General features: G+C 39.8%; 1 pseudogene; it reads right to left on the bottom strand.

The window, feature by feature from the left end:
• Window positions 1-3,501: 3,501 nt before the first annotated feature.
• On the bottom strand, window positions 3,502-20,860 carry LOC120519253 (annotated as a pseudogene).
• Window positions 20,861-21,433: the final 573 nt, after the last annotated feature.

Here is a 21,433-nt window from a genome sequence, read left to right as displayed (position 1 = left end):
CCAAGCAGAGAAGGTAAAGGGCTGGTTGGAGACCCAAGAATGTCTCGACTGGCAAACCGTGTCTTCACAGGGGCCTGAACTCAAGCTACTACACTCCCAGTGGGCCAACTTGGAGTTGCACTCCATGCATGACTTACAGACGGTGGCAAGCACCCAGGGGGATTGACCGACTACAACTGCTGGTTCCCCAGGCTTTGCGCGCCGAGGTCCTCCATTGGGTCCATGGAGCAGCTGGATCCGGACACTACGGAAGCGCTAAGACAGCAGCGCGCCGACTGCGCAGCGGTTCTATTGGCCCGGTGTCGGCAAGACGCTGAGCTGCACGCCCACTGCTGTGACATCTGCACTGCGCAAAAGGACCTGGTCAACGCTCTCACGCTACGTTGCAGCAGTACCTTGTCGGGGCACCCATGGAGAGAATTGGAGCGGACGTACTGGGTCCTTTTCCTGTAACTGAAGCCGGAAATCGTTTTATTTTGCTGCGATGGATTATTTCACTAAATGGCCATAGGCGTATGCAGTTCCGGATCAGAGTGCCTCCACAGCAGCACAAAAACTAGTGGATGAAATGTTCACTCGATTTGGGGTTCCGACTTAACTTCACAGTGATCAAGGGCGGAACTTGAGAGCCATTTGTTTCAGGGAGGTGTGTCAGCGACTGGGGGTGAAAAAGACTAGAACCACCCCCCTTCACCCTCAAACTGATGGACTGGTCGAGCGATTTTAATCGCACTCTGGCCACTCAACTGGCATCCTGACTAGTCATCACCAGCGGACTGGGACCAACATTTGCCTCTGGTCCCAGGGCATAGGACAGCCGCATAAGAATCAAGCAATGCACACCAGCGGGCTGATGTTCGGGAGAGAACTGACGCCAGTGGATTTGGTGTTTGGCTCGCCCTGAGCCTGAGATTGTTGGTGGGCCCGAACTGGATTATTTTAGACGGTTGAAAGAGTCGCCTGGACACCGCTTCATCGACTGGCCAGGAGGCCTTGAGGGAGCTGGAGCTCGCCAGAAACGGGCTTATGACACACAGGCTCATGGCCCGAGGCTGAAACCAGGAGACAAAGTGTGGGTATTTTGCCCGCAACGGAAACGGGGACTGTCTCCTAAATTGACTCACCATTGGCAAGGACCTGGAGAAATTTTGGACAAAATTTCGGAGGTAGTTTTCTGAGTCCGAATGCCTGGACGGGGCAGATGGGTGGTGCTGCACAAGGACCGGTTGGCACCATACCACCCACTGGCCCCAGAACAAGAAAGACTTGAGAATCCAAGCGCTCTCCAACCTCCACCCCCAGCGAGACAGACATTGACAGTCTCAGGACTGAGCCTGGCACGAGTGATGGTACATCAGGCAGGTCAAGCGCCCGCCACCGCCAGGACATTTGCTCGATTTTACTGTGATGAGTAGGGTTGTGGGGACACTAACCCTCTTGTATATATTTATGTGTGTGTGTATGTATATGTTGATATGTGTATATAAACTGCTCAAAAAAATTAAAGGAACACTTTGAAAACACATCAGATCTCAATGGGAAAAAGAAATCCTCCTGGATATCTATACTGATATAGACTGGGTAATGTGTTAGGAATGAAAGGATGCCACATCGTTTGATGGAAATGAAAATGATCAACCTACAGAGCCCTGAATTCAAAGACGCCCAAAAATCAGAGTGAAAAATTATGTGGCAGGCTAGTCCATTTTGCCAAAATTTAATTGCAGCAACTCAAAATTGCACGCAGCACTTTGTATGGCCCCTGTGTTCTTAGACATGCCTGACAACATCGGTGCATGCTTCTAATGAGATGACAGATGGTGTTGCGGGGGATCTCCTCCCAGATCTGCACCAGGGCATCACTGAGCTCCTGGACAGTCTGAGGTGCAACCTGGTGGCATTGGATGGACCAAAACATAATGTCCCAGAGGTGTTCTATTGGATTTAGGTCAGGAAAGTGTGGTGACCAGTCAATGGTATCAATTCCTTCATCCTTCAGGAACTGCCTGCATACTCTCACCACATGAGGTCAGGAATTGTCGCACCAGGAGCCACTGTACCAGCATAGGGTCTGACAATGGGTCCAAGGATTTCATCCTGATACCTAATGGCAGCCAAGGTGCCTTTGTCAAGCCTGTAGCAGTCTGTGTGACACTCCATGGATATGCTTCCCCAGACAATCATTAACCCACCACCAAACTGCTCATGCTGAATGATGTTACAGGCAGCATAATGTTCTCCATGGCTTCCCAGACCCTTTCACTTCTGTCACGTGCTCAGGGTGAACCTGCTCTCATCTGTAAAAAGCACAGGGCACCAGTGGTGCATCTGCCAATTCTGGTATTCTATGGCGAATGCCAATCGAGCTGCATGCTGCTGGGCAGTGAGCTAGGGCCCATTAGAGGACATGGGGCCCTTGGGTCACCTTCATGAAGTCTTTCTGGTTGTTTGGTCAGAGACATTCACACCAGTGGCCTGCTGGAGGTCATTTTGTACGGCTCTGGCAGTGCTCATCCTGTTCCTCCTTGCCCAAAGGGGCAGATACTGGTCCTGCTGATGGGTTATGGACCTTCTATGGCCCTCTCCAGCTCTCCTAGAGTAACTGCTTGTCTCCTAGAATCTCCTCCATGCCCTTGAGACTGTGCAGGGAGACACAGCAAACCTTCTGGCAATGACACGTATTGATGTGCCATCCTGGAGAAGCTGGACTACCTGTGCAACCTCTGTATGGTCCAGGTATCGCCTCATGCTACCAGTAGTGACACTGACTGTAGCCAAATGCAAAACTAGTGAAGGAACAGTCAGAAAAGATGAGGAGGGAAAAATGTCAGTGGCCTCCACCTGTTAAACCATTCCTGTTTTGGGGGTCATCTCATTGTTGCCCTCTAGTGCATCTGTTGTTAATTTCATTAACACCACAGCAGCTGAAACTGATTAACAACCCCCTCTGCTACTTAACTGACCAGATTAATATCCCATAAGTTTCATTGACTTTATGCTATACTCTGATTAAAAAGTGTTCCTTTAATTCTTTTGAGCAGTATATATATGTATATATATATGTAGATGTGTATATGTATATATATGTATATATGTATATATATATATATATATATATATATATATATTAATATATGACAGAATCACTCATAACAGTGACAAAACAATTACATTGACAATCATGCTGTTATTTTTAAAATGTTTTCTTTTCATAACTTCTTTAACACACTATCTGGCCATGTATACGGGTATTTTGTTAGTCAGTTATAACACTGTAGTTTGTGATCTTCAGCCTTAGTTACTGTTCATTTATTTTAACCATTCCCAGAAGATCTTTCTTAAAATGTTTATCACCACCGACAGGTTGATTTTAAAAATAGGCTAGAGAATGAAAATGGAAAATCTACCAAACAATTTATGTATTGAAAAAAAATCTCAAAACAAGTTAAATTAAAAAGAATGACAAATCACACACCTGCTTAAATTAAGGGATAATTTTATTTTTAGGGTTCATCCTCACAGAAATTTAGTTCTGTGAACCCTGGCAACTTAAAAATTCACATATAAAATTGCCTCCATCCTGAATAAACTGCTCTGTTTCAGAAACCTTATACTAAACTCACTTTCTCCTTAGTGCATTACATCTCAGTTTCTTCTTTTTTCAACAGTCTTTTATTTTGCTGCTCTTTAGTATGAATTCTTACGTGTTTCTGAAGATGACCTATTTGTGAGAATGTTTTGCCACATTCAGAACAGCAATGAGGTTTCTCTCCAGTATGAATTCTTATATGTTTAGCAAGACTGCTTCTGCTAGAGAAATGTTTGCCGCATTCAGAACAGCTGTATGGTTTTTCACCAGTGTGAGTTCTTGTGTGGCTCTGAAGATGGCTTCGCTGCGAGAAGCGTTTGCCACATTTTGAACAACAATGAGGTTTCTCACCAGTGTGAATTAATGAGTGGCTCAGAAGATAGCGGACTTGTGAGAATCGTTTGCCACATTCAGAGCAACAATAGGGCTTCTCTCCAGTGTGTATCCTTATGTGTTTACCAAGACTGCTACTGTCCGAGAACAGTTTGCCACATACTGTGCAGCAATATGGCTTCTCCCCTGTGTGAATTCTTGTGTGTTTCAAAAGACTGCTTACGTAGAGAACAGTTTACCACATTCAGAACAGCAATATGGCCTCTCTCCAGTGTGAATTCTAGTATGGCTCTGAAGATCACTTATTTGTGAAAATTGTTTTCCACACTCAGAACAGGAATGAGGTTTCTCTCCAGTATGAATTCTAATGTGTTTCTGGAGACTACTACTGTTTGAAAATCGATAGCCACATTCAGAACAACAATAAGGTTTTTCTCCTGTGTGAAGCTTTAAATGTTTTTTCAGGCTGCTCCTGTGTAAGTATTTTCTGTCACAATCAGAACAGCAATGCGGTTTTTCCCCAGTGTGAATTACTGCATGGCTCTGAAGGCTAATTTGTGAAAATCGTTTGCCACATTCAAAGCAGCAATAAGGTTTCTCTCCAGTGTGAATTCTTATATGTCGATTTAGATGGCTTAAACCAATGAATCGTTTGCCACATTCAGTACAGCAATGACGTTTTTCCCCAGGGTGATTTTTTGTTTGTCTCTTAAGATCAGGACTGCACTGAAGCAAGGTCTGAGCTACTGAAGATTGTGAGAAGTTGTGACTTTCTTGTAAATCTACAGAAAAACACAGATATACATTACTTTGAATATACTTTAAATAAAGATAAACTTTAAAAACAGACAAATAAATATTGTTACTGGCATGTCCAGGGTTTACAAGATTAAATTTTAGTTCATACATGCACATATGACAAACGTAAACTTTAATTACCTGTGTACTAACAATAAAACAAAGAGACAAAAATAATACAACTAGGTATATGGAACTGTTGCATTTTTGTGTATGTAGTATGTTGATCACCTGGCTTGTTAAAAAGGAATGACAAAAGTTGCAAATCAGACTGTCCATAACCCAAGTTCACATAAGTACTCTTTTCTCTGCCATACAAAGTAAGACTTATTTTAGTAGACCTTTTGTTTTACACAACAGCAACACAAATACATGACATGTTCTGCTATTTTCTTGATGTCACTGAGGGAACAAAGAGAAAAAAGCATACCTTATATACTCGCATATAAGTCGGGTCTTGAAACCTGAAAATCGATCATAAAAATCAGACCCGACTTATACGCCTCGTTCAAAAATGCAACTTCGTATTTTTTTTTACATCTTCTTGCTTCCTCCAATCTCGCATCAGTTTCTCCAACACATCGAATTTTGTTGCAGCAGCACAGTTACCAATTTCTTTCGCAACTTCAGTGACGTTTAATTTAAAACCAGCTTCATATTTTCTTCTGATTGAACGCTCCATCATAGGTAAGGGATGCTCTTATGATAAAGGTGTATGAGGGTGTGAGATACAAAAAACACAAATCAGTGTAAACGTTGCTTCGGAATATTTTGGGTATTACCGTGTGGTCACGTAGGCACAATATATATAGAGAGAGAGGTGAGGAGCGCATGCCGATACAGCGCATTGCCACACCCACATAGAAAAAAAGGCCGTGGTGATCCATGGCTACTATCTCAGGTGGGCGCTAACATATCATGATCTCTTAGACTAATAGCGTGAGTTTTCCGCTTCGACTTTATTCGAGTTTACATTATACAATACCGGAAATTATACTGTAAAATCAAGTCACAACTTATCCACGGGAGAACTTATCCGTGAGTATATACGGTATCTTTTGTTTACTTATTTAGCATTATTGCTCAGTTTGTGTGCCCACTTTCAATAAGAAATTGTAAAGTACGCCAGGAAATCTTCCGACTTGTTAAATTAAATTCAGTTAATTTTTGTATAACACTTATGTAAAATCAAGCCCAGACTTATCCGTGGAGAACTTAAACGCAAGTATATATGGTAAGTATGAACACAACTGATTGTAGATTTGCCAGTTACCCCTATGGCAGTGTTTCTCAAATAGTGGTACTCGCGGTCTCCAAGAGGGGCGCGCTTGACCTCGGGGAACATGCTTTTTTATTTTTCTTTTAAATTTTTTTTTAATTTAGAATGCACTTTAAATCTTTTCTGTTACATTTAATAAACCTATTCTTTGTTGTAAATTGGTCCATATTTCTTTCTTTTTTATTCTCTTATAATGCTAATAAGGATACAGTGTTATGCAGAGGTGTACTTATAACAATTTTATAGACAGATGATACTATTTATAGTGCTGGGGCTAGATGTTTTCTTCTTCCTAGGTGGGGCATGGCAGAAAATAATTGAGAAGCACTGCCCTATGGTAACATTAATTTTTAGTTGCAGCTGGACTTACTTTCATTTTCTTTGTATAAGATTATACTTAATTTCCTCAACTTTAGGCATTTGTCTAAGATTATGGGAAGTGTCACAAAACCATTGGAGAGGTGGTGATTGTTATGATTATTTGCCCCATTTAATTTTATGTTTTCTTCTTGGGTTTTATATGAGACTAGCAAAATACCCGCGCTTCACAGCGGTGAAATACTGCCTGAATATTTTTATTAAGAAAAAAGTTAACATTTTTAGACTGAACGAAAATATGTCAAAAATTAATTGTTAAGGATCTCTCTGTATACCACGTTGTCAGTTCGCCCTCCGTTGTAATATGACCAAGCTGTGCGCTGAGCTTACTGTTGAGCATACAACATACAGTTGGCCATGTGTAAAGCAATCCTGCCTCAAATCAATGCCAACCTTTGTAGTGTTTGTCCTTGAGATTTATTAATTGTCATTGAAGCAGAGCCTCACTGGAAATTGAACGCTTGAATTGAAATGGGAGATTAGATGGTATAACGGGATGCGAGGAATAAAAACTGTGTCACCTGAGGCACTGCCAGTAAAAATAGTTGCTTCAATTAGATTGTTTTGTAGAGATGTGACCTGAAGTCTCGCGCTACGTAAGTTTCGTGGCTGTGAGTTTCTCAGTAATATTATTGGTGCCCCAACCTTCAAAATGAGATTATGCTCAGGAGTGCCTGGAGGATTTAGAGTGTTCAGAAACTCTACCGGATAATGTACCGCCTTCTACTTCTACAACTGAATCAACAGATTGATATGTTTTGTTTGTGAAGGTAGTTCTTGAAGTAAAATGTGGTTTATAGTCGAAGTCATGTCATTTTTGGTGTCAGGATAGCTCTCTCTCTTAACCATGAGACTTCATTTTGGTGTAGATTTCAGTAGATCGGGTAAACATTTTCAAGAAGGCTTTGTAAGGTATTCAATGAGACAGAGATTTGTAGGAATATTTATTTTACGATTTTCTTGTATGAAGGTGCCATCACCTATACTCACTAGAAGAGCAGAGAACTCTTCGCTTTTTGTCGCCTTGCAAATGAACTCTCATGTTTATTTTTAAAGTAACAACATTGATTTGTGGCCATAGGTATGAAGATTTCAGAGATGCTTTAACTTCATCAGTGCGTGTTCCTCTGGGCACACTGGTAGGGTTTGGTGGAAGTCTCCAGCCAGCAACACTGTCAAGCCTCCCATAAGTTTGTTGCTGTCCTGTCTAAAGCCTCAATACCTGCTCTGTGTGCCATAGTTCATTCATCCCAGACAATAAGCTAACAATGTTGCAGCACTACAGCCATGTTGCTCTGCTTTGATATGTTACACATGGGGGATTCAGTATGGTTGAGGTTCAGAGGCAGCTTGAAAGCTAAATGAGCAGTTCTGCCACCCTTTAGAAGAGTTGCAGCAATGCCAGAAGAAGCCACAGCTATGGCAATGTTACGTTTTGCTCGGATTTTTGCAAGGAGAAGGTTTATTAGGAATGTCTTACCAGTTCCTCCTGGAGCATCAAGGAAAAACACCGCGTGGCAGTGGCAGACTAATGCTGCTCATGATTTGCTCATAAACTGACTTTTGGTCACTATTTAGCAACCACTCGTTATTTGTGACTATATTGGCCAATTATGAGGTATTGTAAGATGTCTCTTTCAAGTACTCGGGATTTGACAAGTTGTGCCAGTTCTGTTAAAGGTGAAGGCAAACCATGATGATGAAGAGATTGACCTCCAATAGCAATCACGTAGTTTTCAAGCAACTGTAGACACTTGTTAAAGATCAAATTTAACCGCTGGTGGACTTCTGTTCATATATGATCTCTTTCAGTCTGTCTCCTAACATCTTCTGCTATGCTGTCTTTATGTTTTTCCCATAGGTTTAAGGGTTTTCCATTTGGCAGAACACCAACATGACAGCAAATAGTTTACAGATCTTTTGAGGTGAGCGAGTGTAATGGAAGGATTTTTCTAAAGAGAGGGGGGGATCAAGAGCGCAGATGCATGCTTGTCACTCAGCCGAAACCCAGCTGCATTACTAATGTTTTGGGAGAAACGGCCGGGAATGTTCTAAAGATACAGCCATGGCTATGTAAGGAGTTGTTTTCACTCTCGAAGCTTTTTTCACATGTAAGCATATTACTGTGTCTTCTGGTATCAAGCACTAGTCTCAAGGCCGAGTAGAAGAAGAACATAGCCGCGGTCCGTGGAAGGAGGGGGTGTGAGAAACTGATCACTTCTGCATACACTGCTTCCACGTAGGCCGCTTTTGGGCAAGGACACCTAATTAGTAAATAAGGGAAGGTTCCGCCCTCAGTTTTTTTGGATGCTCAACCGTGGGGTATCTGATAAAAGGCACGCGGGGTTGATCCTCTGACGAGACTGACATGCGGGGTCCCTCAGTCTACTGGTCTAGGATGATGGCTCTGGGTCTTTGATGTATGTTACTGTATGTATGTATGTTATTGTAAGTATAAGTTTGTCTCTTTAAGCATATATATTTATTTCTATAACCCATTCATATGTATTTATATGTTATAATTGAATAAGTAAATTTTATTTAAGTAACGGACCTCTTTCTGATTTTTGCCTACTTATGCTTTAATCCCTTGAACCATTTTCCCAAATCAAAACATTTTGGCGTAGTCGCTGCAGGATTTTGGGGAATCTGGTAAAATATTGAACTATTGAGTGAGGCAAAAAGAAATCAGAGATGTCTAAGAAGAAGGATAAAACCCTGGCACGCTCCTTTACCTCTTCCCGGCTGGGAGGAAACGGTATGGGAAGACTGCGCTAGAGAATTGAGACATGGGGTTTGGGATTAGCACAATATTGGCAAAGTTTAGGCCCCAAACACCAGTGAATGTACTAGCCGCGCTTAATAAAATGCAAATGGACTTGGTGGGTGCGTTAGGGCGGGCCTCGGATGGTAATCCCAGGTAGTTGTATTATTGCGCTGGTACAGCCGAGGGGTGACGGAAAAGGCAGAATTATGCATAGCCAAGATAAATACCTGGCTAAAAATTTAGCAGCTAGCAGTACACGTAGCAATGTATAAAGAGAATGCCATACAGATTAAGCAACGATCGCTCAGTGTTAAAGTGTGTGGTGGCGCAGTGGTTAGCACTTATGCCATGATTCGAGTTTATTTGTTATTTATGTTGACGCTTACATGTTGTTTGTTTTGAGTTAATATTCTCAACGACAGTTTAGTCTTTTGACGAGAGTGCCGTCTTGCTGTAGTATCGAACCGCGTGATTTCTTGATAGTTGGAGTTGCCCTAATTGTCGCAGGAATGGATCGCCACGGAAGCAATTCCTCGTTGTCGCCGAGTCATTTCGCCAATGGAGTCTCCTTGATCTAGAAACCAGCGCCGTTTCGAGCTGAGTAGAATCTTGTTACAGTTAACATCCGCTAACGTCATGAGAGGCTGTTTTATATTATAGTCTGATAAGTAAAACAGCCTTCAGAAAAATGTAGGAGGATAGCACCAAAAAGAAAAATTAAGCGATAGGCAAATGTTTGAGTATATAGATTTGTGTGCAAATATGTATATATCTGTACTTATATTTGTGGGGAAAGAATAACAAGCGTTGAGAAGAATATAATGCGCAAAAAGAAAACGTGCACTGTATTTAACTTCAAAGGTACCTGGCGCTCGCTAATGTCTGTGTATGTGAATATGTCTGTGCTGAACTTATTCAATGTGTGTGCCTGTATATTATGTGTATGCCTGAGCATTAATTGTTCTCTGTGTGTGTGTAAATATGTTTGTGCTAAAAATGTGTGAGCGTGCCTGTTATTTGTTCCGTGGGTGCGTACGTGTGTTTGGGAGTAAGAAAGCAAAACACGGAGACTTCTGGGTAATGTAGTTCAATTATGATTTGCTGAAGCTGCCGTGTGCATATAAACTTCCAGAGCTCTGAGTAAATATGGGTTAAAATAAATAATAAGTGATAATAAGTGACAAAACTGAGGTAAAGTTGAATTTGTTAAAACAATGGTTTGGGTGATTTTGTGTATGTTAAATAGTGTATTAGAGGGATCCCTATGTGTGTATGTTAAATAAGTTTCAGTGTGTTTAAAAGTATGTGTAAAAATATGTGGTGTTGTTTTCAAGAATTAAATAATTGATATTATTATGTGTAGGAATGAGAATGTAAATGTTGGAATTAAAAGAGCTCTTAATTCTAAATTAGAAAATATATGAAAAGGTCTCCAGATTAAGCATATTATATGAGCACCCCTTTTATTTGAGTAGTGGCCAGACTCTGATAAAAGGGAGGATTTGAATTAAAATGAGTAAATTTCGATTGAAGGAGACATTCTTTTAGCAAAATGAAGCAGGTTATTGGTAATACTCCTTTCAAAGCCTATGTTGATTAGTGCTGCTTAGAAAACAAAATTTACTGTATGAGTACAAGGAAAGCTGCTATAATGTGAGGGTTACTTGTACGTGGTAATAAAGGAAAGTGTAAGTGACAATATGGTGTGCATTTGTTTAGTGGTGGTCAAATGCACAATTGGTATGAAGAATGGCATGTGGCAGTATAAAACAGCCAATGCCAAACTGTAAGTGAAAGAAAGGGAATAAGGAGGGCTAACTAAGAGAAAAACAGACTGTGCTCTTTGGAGTCAACATTCTGAAAGACGTGTAATAAAACATCTGGAAGATAACAATGAAAGAATGTGCAAGATCAACTGTCTTTGACAGAAGGTTATGGGGAAAAGAAAATCAGTGTATATAATTGAAGTAGATTTAAAGTATTTTCTTAGTTTGAGATTCTGGGAAAAATTGACCTGATAAAGAAGTGGGTTTTTCATTCTAAATATGGGTGGAAATGTGCAAAATTCTTAGAGGGTCTTATAGTAAATAAATAAAGACACATTTTGCATTATAGGGCATTCTAATATATTGATTTCTTTCCTTCTTTCATTTCTGTGTAATATTGACATGTTTGTGTGAAATACAGTGGAATACTGGGATCACAACAAAACTAATGGAAGGTTCACTTTTATATTTTTGATGCATTAATGAAATATTGAATGAGACATTTTATTAAGATCCAAATGTAATGTGGTATTTTAATAATTAGTAATAAAAAGAAAGAGAAATATTACTTAGGATACATGTATAGAAACTTTAAAATGAACACCTTGTGTAAAAAGAAAAATGTTTTTAGGACTTTGCATAATTGAACAATGGTTTGTGATTAGATACATGGGGAAGAAGTGGAGCCTAACTTTTGGTTATTTAATGTCACCAAGGAAAAGATTTAGAATTTACCCGTCTAGATTGTGGATTTCTTTCTTGACTGCTTGATATGTTATGTTTAATTTTGTTTAAATTTTACATTTTGAAACCAGTTTAAATCTTGGAACAAATGCAGATAATTTGAATATTATGTCAATATTATTGGGACCAATTTTTGTAATGATTTATTATTGAGTACTTTTCCTTTTGTAATACATTGATTGACTTTATTTTAATAATGACTTGGGACACGTTTTTTAATTGAGTGGAAATTGCAACCACAGCCAAACTGGAAACAGCTATAAAGGAGGACTTGAACTTTGTGCTTATCAATTTAAACTTTTACTCTGACTGTTTAAAGACAAATTGACTTAGACAAGCACAGACTGGATTGAACTGACCGTTTGTTTCACTGCTAGCAATATTTTTAATAGGGGTACCCCCAACGAAACAGATCTGACATCTTATGACAGATTGTTTTTTGGATCCATAAGTAGCTACCAATGAAGAATTAATATGCTGACTATTTAAATGAGCGTTTTTAAGTCTTTACGTCTGCAGGTGAAAGCTGTTTTTTCCTAGTGCATCGAGATGACAGCATTTGAAGTTGAACCAGAGATTGGGCTGTGATAAAGGTCTGCAGATAAACTAATTATCTGACTCCAAGGAGAACCCAGCCATACCAAAGAGGGAATCAGGTCATGAATCAGGCCATCGATCAGCTGACTACTGGACAACGCACTTTGATTCCAGTTCCAGGCATCATGGATACCTGCTGCCAAGAGCTCAACTATGCTGGTGATGTTTGAGCCCAAAAGATCATCGTGGATTCCGAATCATAGATGACATCTGCCTACTTGGGTCCTTTTTGCTTGGGATGTTGGACCCCAACACCTGCTTTGGTTCTTATTAAGAGAAGAAAATCTGTCACACTTTTACTCTGCAGGGCTCAATGTTCTTGCTGGAGCCTGCTTTGACTGTCCACTTGTTTGACAAATGGCAACATCTTTGAAATTAAAAGTATTTGAACTGTGAAGTATGAAAGATATAGAAGGGAAAGCTAATTATTTGTAGACAAAGCAGAATATAGGGATTCCTAAATAATATGTATTTAATGAATGTTTGTATTAATGGGAATATTACATAATTATTATGAATTCCTAGTGGTTAAGAATAGATATTTTTTAGATAAATGTTTTGATATGCCTTCTGATATTTTGTATGAGATAATAAGTCACCTTTAAGGACCAATGATTTGGTTATTTGTAAAGTTAATCAGAATTGAATCTAATCTAACATAAGGGATCTATTAGAGATTGTTAAGTGATCGTCATTGAAGGGACAATGCACTATTACTAGTTAGGTTCAGTCCATTTAGATATTTTAGGTTATTGATTGTAGTGTTATAGCAAATAATGTAGAGCTTTACATTTAGGTACATTTATTTAATTAAAAAGAATAATAGTAAGCATATGGGATGACACACACAACTAGTATTTTGGGGATAAGGGACACATACTATAGGTCAGAACATTCATAGCTTTTAGAAGAGGATAAAACAGTTTAGGCTAGCATGTTGATGGTGATACAGGTCAAATGATTAACATCATGGCTCGATGAGTATGGAAATCAGTGAAATGAAGTAATAATTTGGCCCATAGGAGATGGAGTGTCTTATACATACAGTGGTGAGTATGTGGTCTGTGAATTAAAAAGCCCAGATGAAGTTTGAAGATCTCTGAAGATATGAATCCTTAATAAGAAGCTTGGGTATAACCCTTGAAATTGAAATGAATGTGACCTCAAAAATGACCCAGTGATTTGCATTTTGGAAGGTAGTGCTGACATCTTCCGAAGGGAGGATTGACACCTACTGTCCACAAGATGGCTGAATTAATGTGATAAAGGTGGCTCAAGGTTGAGACCACAGCTGGGTGTATATTTGGGCAATTTTATAAATGAGTGTGTTAAGATGTGAGCATGGTGAGGTGTGTAAGGACTTTATCTCCGATTATCATTGTGCACAGCGATGGCAACCTAAAACTGGGAACGTTTGAGTTATTTAAGATAAATATTTATGCCATCTGTATCATCACCAATAATATTAATTAGTATTAGCTTTATTTGAACCTGGGAATCATGGGGGCTCATGTTAGTGAAGTAGAAATTATTCTCTTAATGGTATTGTTATATATATATATATTTGAATGGTATGTTGTTGCTATTACCAGTTTCCTAATTAATTACTACTAGAGTTGTTGTCAAACAGGTGTGCATCCAATTTCTTGAACCATGGACACCTTCGGTTAAAGATTTTTATTCTTTTCTTGATGACAATGTGGATGATGAAATACCGAATCAAAAGAAACTCCTTGGGTGAAGTGCTAGTAACCGCTCCCCAGGGAGGTGACCCTCTACGTTGCAAAGTACCTGGGTTGAAGAAAAATTGTAATTTCACTGGAAAAATATTTCTCCAAGCAGAAGAAAAAGCATTTATTATGGACAATTGTTTTATTATCATTATTGCTTTAATGACTATATTCAACTGATATGTATTTTGTGCTTTACGAAAAATTGCAATCAGAACAAGAAGGGCAAGAGCTGGGTTTGCTGAGCGAGGGCGAATGTAATGGAAGGATTTTTCTAAAGAGAGGGGGGGGATCAAGAGAGCAGATGGGCGTTGGTCGCTTCAGCGCGAAACCCAGCTGCATTACTAATGTTTTGGGAGAAACAGCCGGGAATGTTCTAAAGATACAGCCATGGCTATGTAAGGAGTTGTTTTCACTTCGAGAAGCTTTTTTCACATGTAAGCATATTACTGTGTCTTCTGGTATCAAGCACTAGTCTCAAGGCCGAGTAGAAGAAAACATAGCGCGTGTCCCGTGGAAGGAGGGGTGTGAGAAACTGATCACTTCTGCATACACTGCTTCCACGTAGGCGCTTTGGGCAAGGACACCTAATTAGTATATAAGGGAAGGTTCGCCCTCAGTTTCTTTGGACGCTCAACCGTGGGGAAAGGCGCAGCGCCCGTATTTGAAAGACAAAATGAGTTGGTCCTCTGACAAGACTGACAAGCGGGCTCCCTCAGTCTACTGGTCTAGGATGATGGCTCTGGGTCTTTTGATGTATGTTACTGTATGTATGTATGTTATTGTAAGTATAAGTTTGTCTCTTTAAGCCTATATACTGTATTTATTTCTATAACCCATTCATATGTATTTATATGTTATAATTGAATAAGTAAATTTTATTTAAGTAACAGACCTCTTCTCTCTGATTTTTGCCTACTTATGTTTTAATCCCTTGAACCATTTTCCCAAATCAAAACAGCGAGATAGAGCAGCTTCCTGTAGAGTCTCGTTCCAGTTGATATTGTCATGTAATAAACCGAGTGCCCTGCAGACTGACTTATAGGTCGGATGTAGGACACCATCAACTGTTCTGAGAGATTTGAAAGATGTGGGACCTGTGATTTTGTTGAGCAGCAGTCGAAGATGGTAGCATTCAGAGTTATTCGGGTGTACAGTGTAGACCCGTCCCAGTATGTTATGCTTTTTCACTCCCGAATATCCTGGTACAGGGTTGCCCTGTTTCCTTCGATGAAACATGTTGTTTGCCCACACATAATATGATGGAATTTCATTATAATGAAGTTGTTTAGCAAAATCATCGTGTTTGCAAAGGTCAAAGAACGCTAAAAGGGTCGTTTGTGGTGGACTGTGTACTTTATCGGCAACATTGCCTTCTGTGAAATAAATTCTTTGTCTGTTCTCAAGATGCACAGCAAGATGAACGACGGAGGGGAAACGTTTGTGAATGGGAAAACAGAAAATGCGCCAGGCTGCTTCAGAGCTACTAATGTAACGACCAGCTTCATATTGAGATACTTCGTCATTTTGATTTTGTATTGTAAATACTGCCTGGTCACTTCCCTTGTTAACATACTTGCAGATGTATTTGATCGATTTTACTGAATTGCAAAATTCGACATTGATGTGAGCATTGAAGAAGCGGGACAGCACAGGACTATAAGGGACCACCCATCTGTTGTCGATATCTGCTCCTTTGATATTAATTGTATGACCTCCATCAGCAGGTGCGGCGCGGCGTACTGAGGGCAACCATCTTCTCCGGTCTGAGTTTCTGAGATGAACGGACGCGGGTACTTCTTAGTGCATATTCTGTTGATCATGCAGGGCGAGTTGATATTATGAGGTCCACATGGGCCGTGAATCATGTTGGATTTTACTATTTTGTGTAGGGCAGGGTCAGTCTGTGGATCAGGAATTTCTGCACGGATGAGTTGATCGATGAGAGCTGGTTTAATCCTATCCTTTAGCCACAATAGAATGTGTGCATGGGGAATAACTCGCTTTTGCCACTTTATGGTGTACATGTAGCAATTTGTACAGTCAAAAATGTTACTCTTAGTGAGCAAGTCTATCATTTTCGAATCTTGAGATGAAATACACGACTGATAAGGTCGTAGCGTCGAGAGGTTTTTGGCGTGGAAGGAGAATTTCAGTGATCTCAGGCCATTTAGGATTGCAAGTAAATGTGATGAATAAGTCAGGCGGCCATAACGACAAACATATGTCATTGCGTCTTGTGTACACTCGTGCATATAGCAAGGTCCTCCAGTGAAGGTAGATGGTAATATCACAGCTTGACCAAGTTCTGTTAAATCAGTGTCGTTTTTGTCAATAGCATCTTTTAAGTGAATGTAATTTTCAGCCCATAGTTTTTTTTTATTTAGTCTGATATAATTTAGTCTTTCGGATTCAATTTTTGCGTACATATCAACTAAAAACTGATTTAACAAAGTTCGGAAGAAAAGGATAATATTATCATGATGTTGTCTGATCATAAGCCAATATGAATAGAAGTTTGCTGCAGAGACGTTTTTTTTCATAGGTAATTTACTGGCAGCATGAACTTGAGGTATAGACAATATTGAGGATATTGAAGTGCATCATAGGATCTGTGGGTTTCCTTAATGAGTTGTAGTTTATTGTCTCTGGTTTTCAAGACAATATCTCTGTTGTTGAATGTTTGCCCAATGATGACAACACCAACTTGATGAACTGTAGGTTTATTAAATCTGCCTTTGTGTGCACGTAATGGTTTTTTGTCTGCGTGAATGACAACTTTGAAGTCTTTGTCATCATCTGAAATACTGTCCATTGTGGAGTGGAAGTCCTGGATGTAAGTGTTACAGTCATGGAGCATTTTTTGTAATTGCTTGACCAGGGGCATGTAAAGTCCAGAAAAATTAGTGGAGCAGATTTGTGCTTCCTTTTCATCATCCCCGACAAAATAAATTTGCAAAAATTTGTGTTCCTCACTTGGCATAGGTAAAAGACTGCCAATCAAGTGATGCACTTGTCCCTGAACTTTAAATGAAGGCATAAAATTCCCCTCAATGATATGGTTAGCACCAAATGATATCATTTGAAATGCACTGTTGTACTTTCGAATGTTGTTCAAGAAATGCTCACTTTGAGAATGTTCGCCATTTAACAGGCCCTCAAGAAGATGAGGAAGCTTACATAAAGGAGTGAGAGAGACTTTACCACTGTTACAGCACAAACCAGGAGACTCGCATTTCCACTTCTTTGCTTGACAATAGTCACAGTGAACATCCATGGATCCAATGTGTACTGTTTTGTCAGACTCATAATGTATGTTTGGGTCGACGCGCAAATCCACAATTGGCTTTTTGAGCCAAACCTGTTGTTTTCGTATGAGCCGCATCTATTGGGATCGTATCTAGAAACAGAACCTCTATTAACTTGTGGATTTGCCTCCGTGTATTTAGCGACAGCGTCTCTATGAACTTGTGGATTCGCTTGCGAGTATTTAGCGACAGCGTCCCTATGAACTTGTGGATGTGCTTGCAAGTATTTAGCGAGCAGCGTGCCTATTAACTTGTGGATGTGCTTACTGAGTATTTAGTGACAGCGTGCCTATTAACTTGTAGATGTGCTTGCGAGTATTTAGCGACAGCGTCTCTATTAACTTCCAGATGTGCTTCGTAGTATTTAGCACAGCGCCCCTATTAATTTCGGATTTTTCCATGAGTATTTGGCGGCAGCTGCACGAAGTTGATTCCGTCTAGCTGTATCAGAAAATCTACCACAATCGCCTGATACCTTTTTACTTTGTTCTCACAGCTTGGATTGCCGCTGTGATAATCAGCTGGAGTTGTGTTGAACTGACATTCAGCATGTGTCAATCGATGTAAGCATACAACCGGCCTCATCAATAACTTTGCATCCAGCTTTTGAGAGTTGAAATATTCAGAAACATCAAAGTATCCACTACTCAAATTGTCACCTGTGAATCTAAGATGTTTAAGAGGCATTGACGGTTCTCCAAAGGTGTAAAATATTTGCCCATTTCGGTACACTTGAAAAGTACAACCAAAGAATTCAGCAGCAGTCATCAATTCACATGCAGAACCATAGGTGAAGGGCTTAAGCATTTCAGTCTTATAGTGCTCCTGTGTACTATAATTATCTCCTGTACCATCTTCAGTCCACACTTTGAACCTCTCCCAGTCATTTAATACATAAGCGCAATGTCCCTCGGATATCAAAAGTGAGTCTGATATGTCCGTGCAATATGTAACATAGAGAATGGAAAAGGCAGGTGCCATCTCCGGGCATGGACACCACTCGGTAGTTCTTTGATTGATGGTGATCACCTCGATAGACATTTTAATAGGGGTACAGTTGGAACAATAAAGGAAATGGGTACTTGATCAGTAAACAAAGTATAAAATACCTACACAATAACTATAACAATCATAATAAACAAACAATATAACAGTGGAGAACCTGTGGATTAAATAAAAAGGCTGCTTAGTTGGCAAGGAAAAACGATGGCCTTATATGGCGTTTGTTTATAAAACAGTGGAGAAGCTGTGTAAAGGCTGCTTTAGAAAAAAACAGTGGAGCGCCTTATATGGGCAGGCAGCCAGCCAAAGAAAGGAATCAATAAATAACTATAATTGTAACAGAGGAACAAAAAATTAGTGTAGAACCTGCGGATTAAACAAAGGAAATGGGTACTTCAACAGTAAACTAAGTCTAAAATAGCTACACAATAACTATAACAATCGTAATAAATGAACAATAAAACAGTAGAGAACCGCAAAGCAAGGAGAATAAAACAGCGGAGAAGCTGTGTAAAGGCTGCCTCACAAAAAAAACTGCGGAGCGCCTTATATGGGCAGGTAGTCAGGCAAAGAAAGGGAATGAAATAACTATAATAGTAATAAACGAAGAAAACAACAGCAGAAAAGCCGCAGATTAAATAAAGGAAATTGGTAAATGAACAGTAAACTAAGTGTAAAATACCTACACAATAACTATAACAATCGTAACAAATGAACAATAAATCAGCGGAGAACCCGTGGATTAAATAAAAAGGCTGCTTCGTTGGCGAAGCAAGGAAAAAGGACTTTCATATATGTCGTTCGTTTATAAAACAGTGCAGAAGCTGTGAGAAGCCTGCTTCCTTAGCGAAGCAAGGAAAGGAATGAACACACTGCAGTGAACACAGAAGAGAACCCATGGATTAAATAAAACCTACACAATAACTATAACAATCGTAACAAATGAACAATAAAACAGCGGAGAACCCGTGGATTAAATAAAAAGGCTGCTTCGTTGGCGAAGCAAGGAAAAATGAGTTTCTTATATGTCGTTCGTTTATAAAACAGTGCAGAAGCTGTGAGAAGGCTGCTTTCTTAGCGAAGCGAGGAAACGAATGAACACACCGCAGCGAAGAATGGCCTTATATGGGCAGGCAGTCAATTACATGGGAGGCGTGGTGAGTTGCGCAGCAGCCTTACTTATGAATATGCTAAGCACAGTCCTTCACCCGCAAATATTTACCTTACATGGGCAGGCACTCAATTACGTGGGAGGCGTGATGATGCAAGACGCAAGACACAACCGCCTCACACGGCGACCGAGCTGCCCGCTATGGCCGTATACAGTATACGAAAGTAGGTTCCAGTTATGACCGTTACGCGTAGAATTTCGAAATGAAACCTGCCCAACTTTTGTAAGGAAGCTGTAAGGAATGAGCCTGCCAAATTTCAGCCTTCCACCCACACGGGAAGTTGGAGAATTAGTGATGAGTCAGTGAGTCAGTCAGTCAGTGAGGGCTTTGCCTTTTATTAGTATAGATCTATACGTGTAGACTAGGGTTTTGAAACTCAAGGAATATGTTTTCAACAATGTTGAAAATTAATAGTATTCTTCCACAATACTATGTTGTTTTCAGTGGGCACTGCCTTTTTGGGAAATTTTAGTTGATGATTGCTAAGGTGTTTGTGCTATGCAGGGACAAGGAGAAGTGTGTGATGTCACCATTGCAATGTGTGAAGGTCAGAATTGTGCTCTTCCTGGGGGTCCAAGATTCGATTCACTCAGAATACTTACTGTTCATTTTTCTTGTTTTTATATGGAAGTTGTTTTGGTTACTTGATTCTGATCTAAGGTTTGCGCTCTGGTTTTGGCTACTGGTTTACTGATCTCCTGGTTATGTATCCTGGCCTGTCTTTAAATACAATTCATCTTGTGTTTCTTTTTTTCAATATTAATGTTGCATTTCTCTTGCAGTCAGTAGACTGATGCCCATATTTTTAATACTCTATATAACAAGTTCTGATCTGTTTCTGCTTTCCAGTTGTAGGGCAGGGGTAGTGAGGATGGCAGAGAGAGCTTGCTGGCATTGTGTCATATAATGCCATTCCAATTACAGAAGTAGTAAGAGGCCCAGACTGCCTACAAGTCAAAAAGTATCTTGGATGAGTTTGTAAACCTTATTCCAGCTGCTTTTTGCTTGGATGGTACAACTAATTGCTAATAGGACTTCAATTTAGATGAAGAAGTAGTGGAAATTGGAGGAAATACAAGCTAACCCATTCAGCTAGTACTGAAGTTGCATATTGCAGTTCATTTACTAAATGTAACAATGTTGTATACAGTACAGTCTTCTCACAGGTTTTGTGCAGAACCCGTTTGTTTACTTTTCAAATTATGTGGCCTGTAATTATTAAAATCTCTATATTCTTTTAAATGCAATACAAAATGCAAAACCTGCTCATGTTTCCTACCACCAATAAAAACAGTAACGTAATTCCAGATGAAATCCTAATTTTTCAGTGAATTACATTACTTACCAATTCCAGTGTGCATTGTACATATCTGTTGTTTTGTTTCTCTTGTGCAAAATATGTGCGCAGTGATTTCGCCTCAACCGGTGGAAATTTAGGATTCAGTTGTGGCCAAGAAGAGCACAGAATTTTTTTGGTGGCCCCTTTCTGTAAGGTTGGATGAGCTGGTGGACTGAAGTCATTCTCTAAGGACAAATCTTCTTTGAGAATTTTTACAGTTTCATAGTTTCGCATTGCACATTCAGAATCCTCCATTTTATTGCCAATATAGCCTTCCTCCGATTCTTCCTTTTTAAAAATTGAAACTTTCTCTGCACTATCCTTCACTTTTATTGAATGACTCTCTGAACCGTGGTGGACAGGACCCCACTCACAGTCCTCCTCCTTGATATGCACCAGTTTTTGCTCCATGACACAGTTTTTCAATGACTTGCACGGACTGCCTGTTGTGAGGTGGACAGAAGTCCATTCTGTGTCCTCATCCTTAATGTAAGAATTTTGCTGCTCCATGGAAATATATTTTAGAAGGTAGCATGTTCACAGATACACCTTCCTTATCACAGAGTCTACACTGCTCTTGAGTGATTTCCTTTTCACCTTCCTGGCCCCAGCCTTTAGGCCAATAAGTATC

Source organism: Polypterus senegalus, unplaced genomic scaffold (assembly GCF_016835505.1).
Source record: "Polypterus senegalus isolate Bchr_013 unplaced genomic scaffold, ASM1683550v1 scaffold_1170, whole genome shotgun sequence".
Taxonomy (NCBI): Eukaryota; Metazoa; Chordata; class Cladistia; order Polypteriformes; family Polypteridae; genus Polypterus; species Polypterus senegalus.
This window is presented reverse-complemented; position numbering and strand designations above follow the sequence as displayed.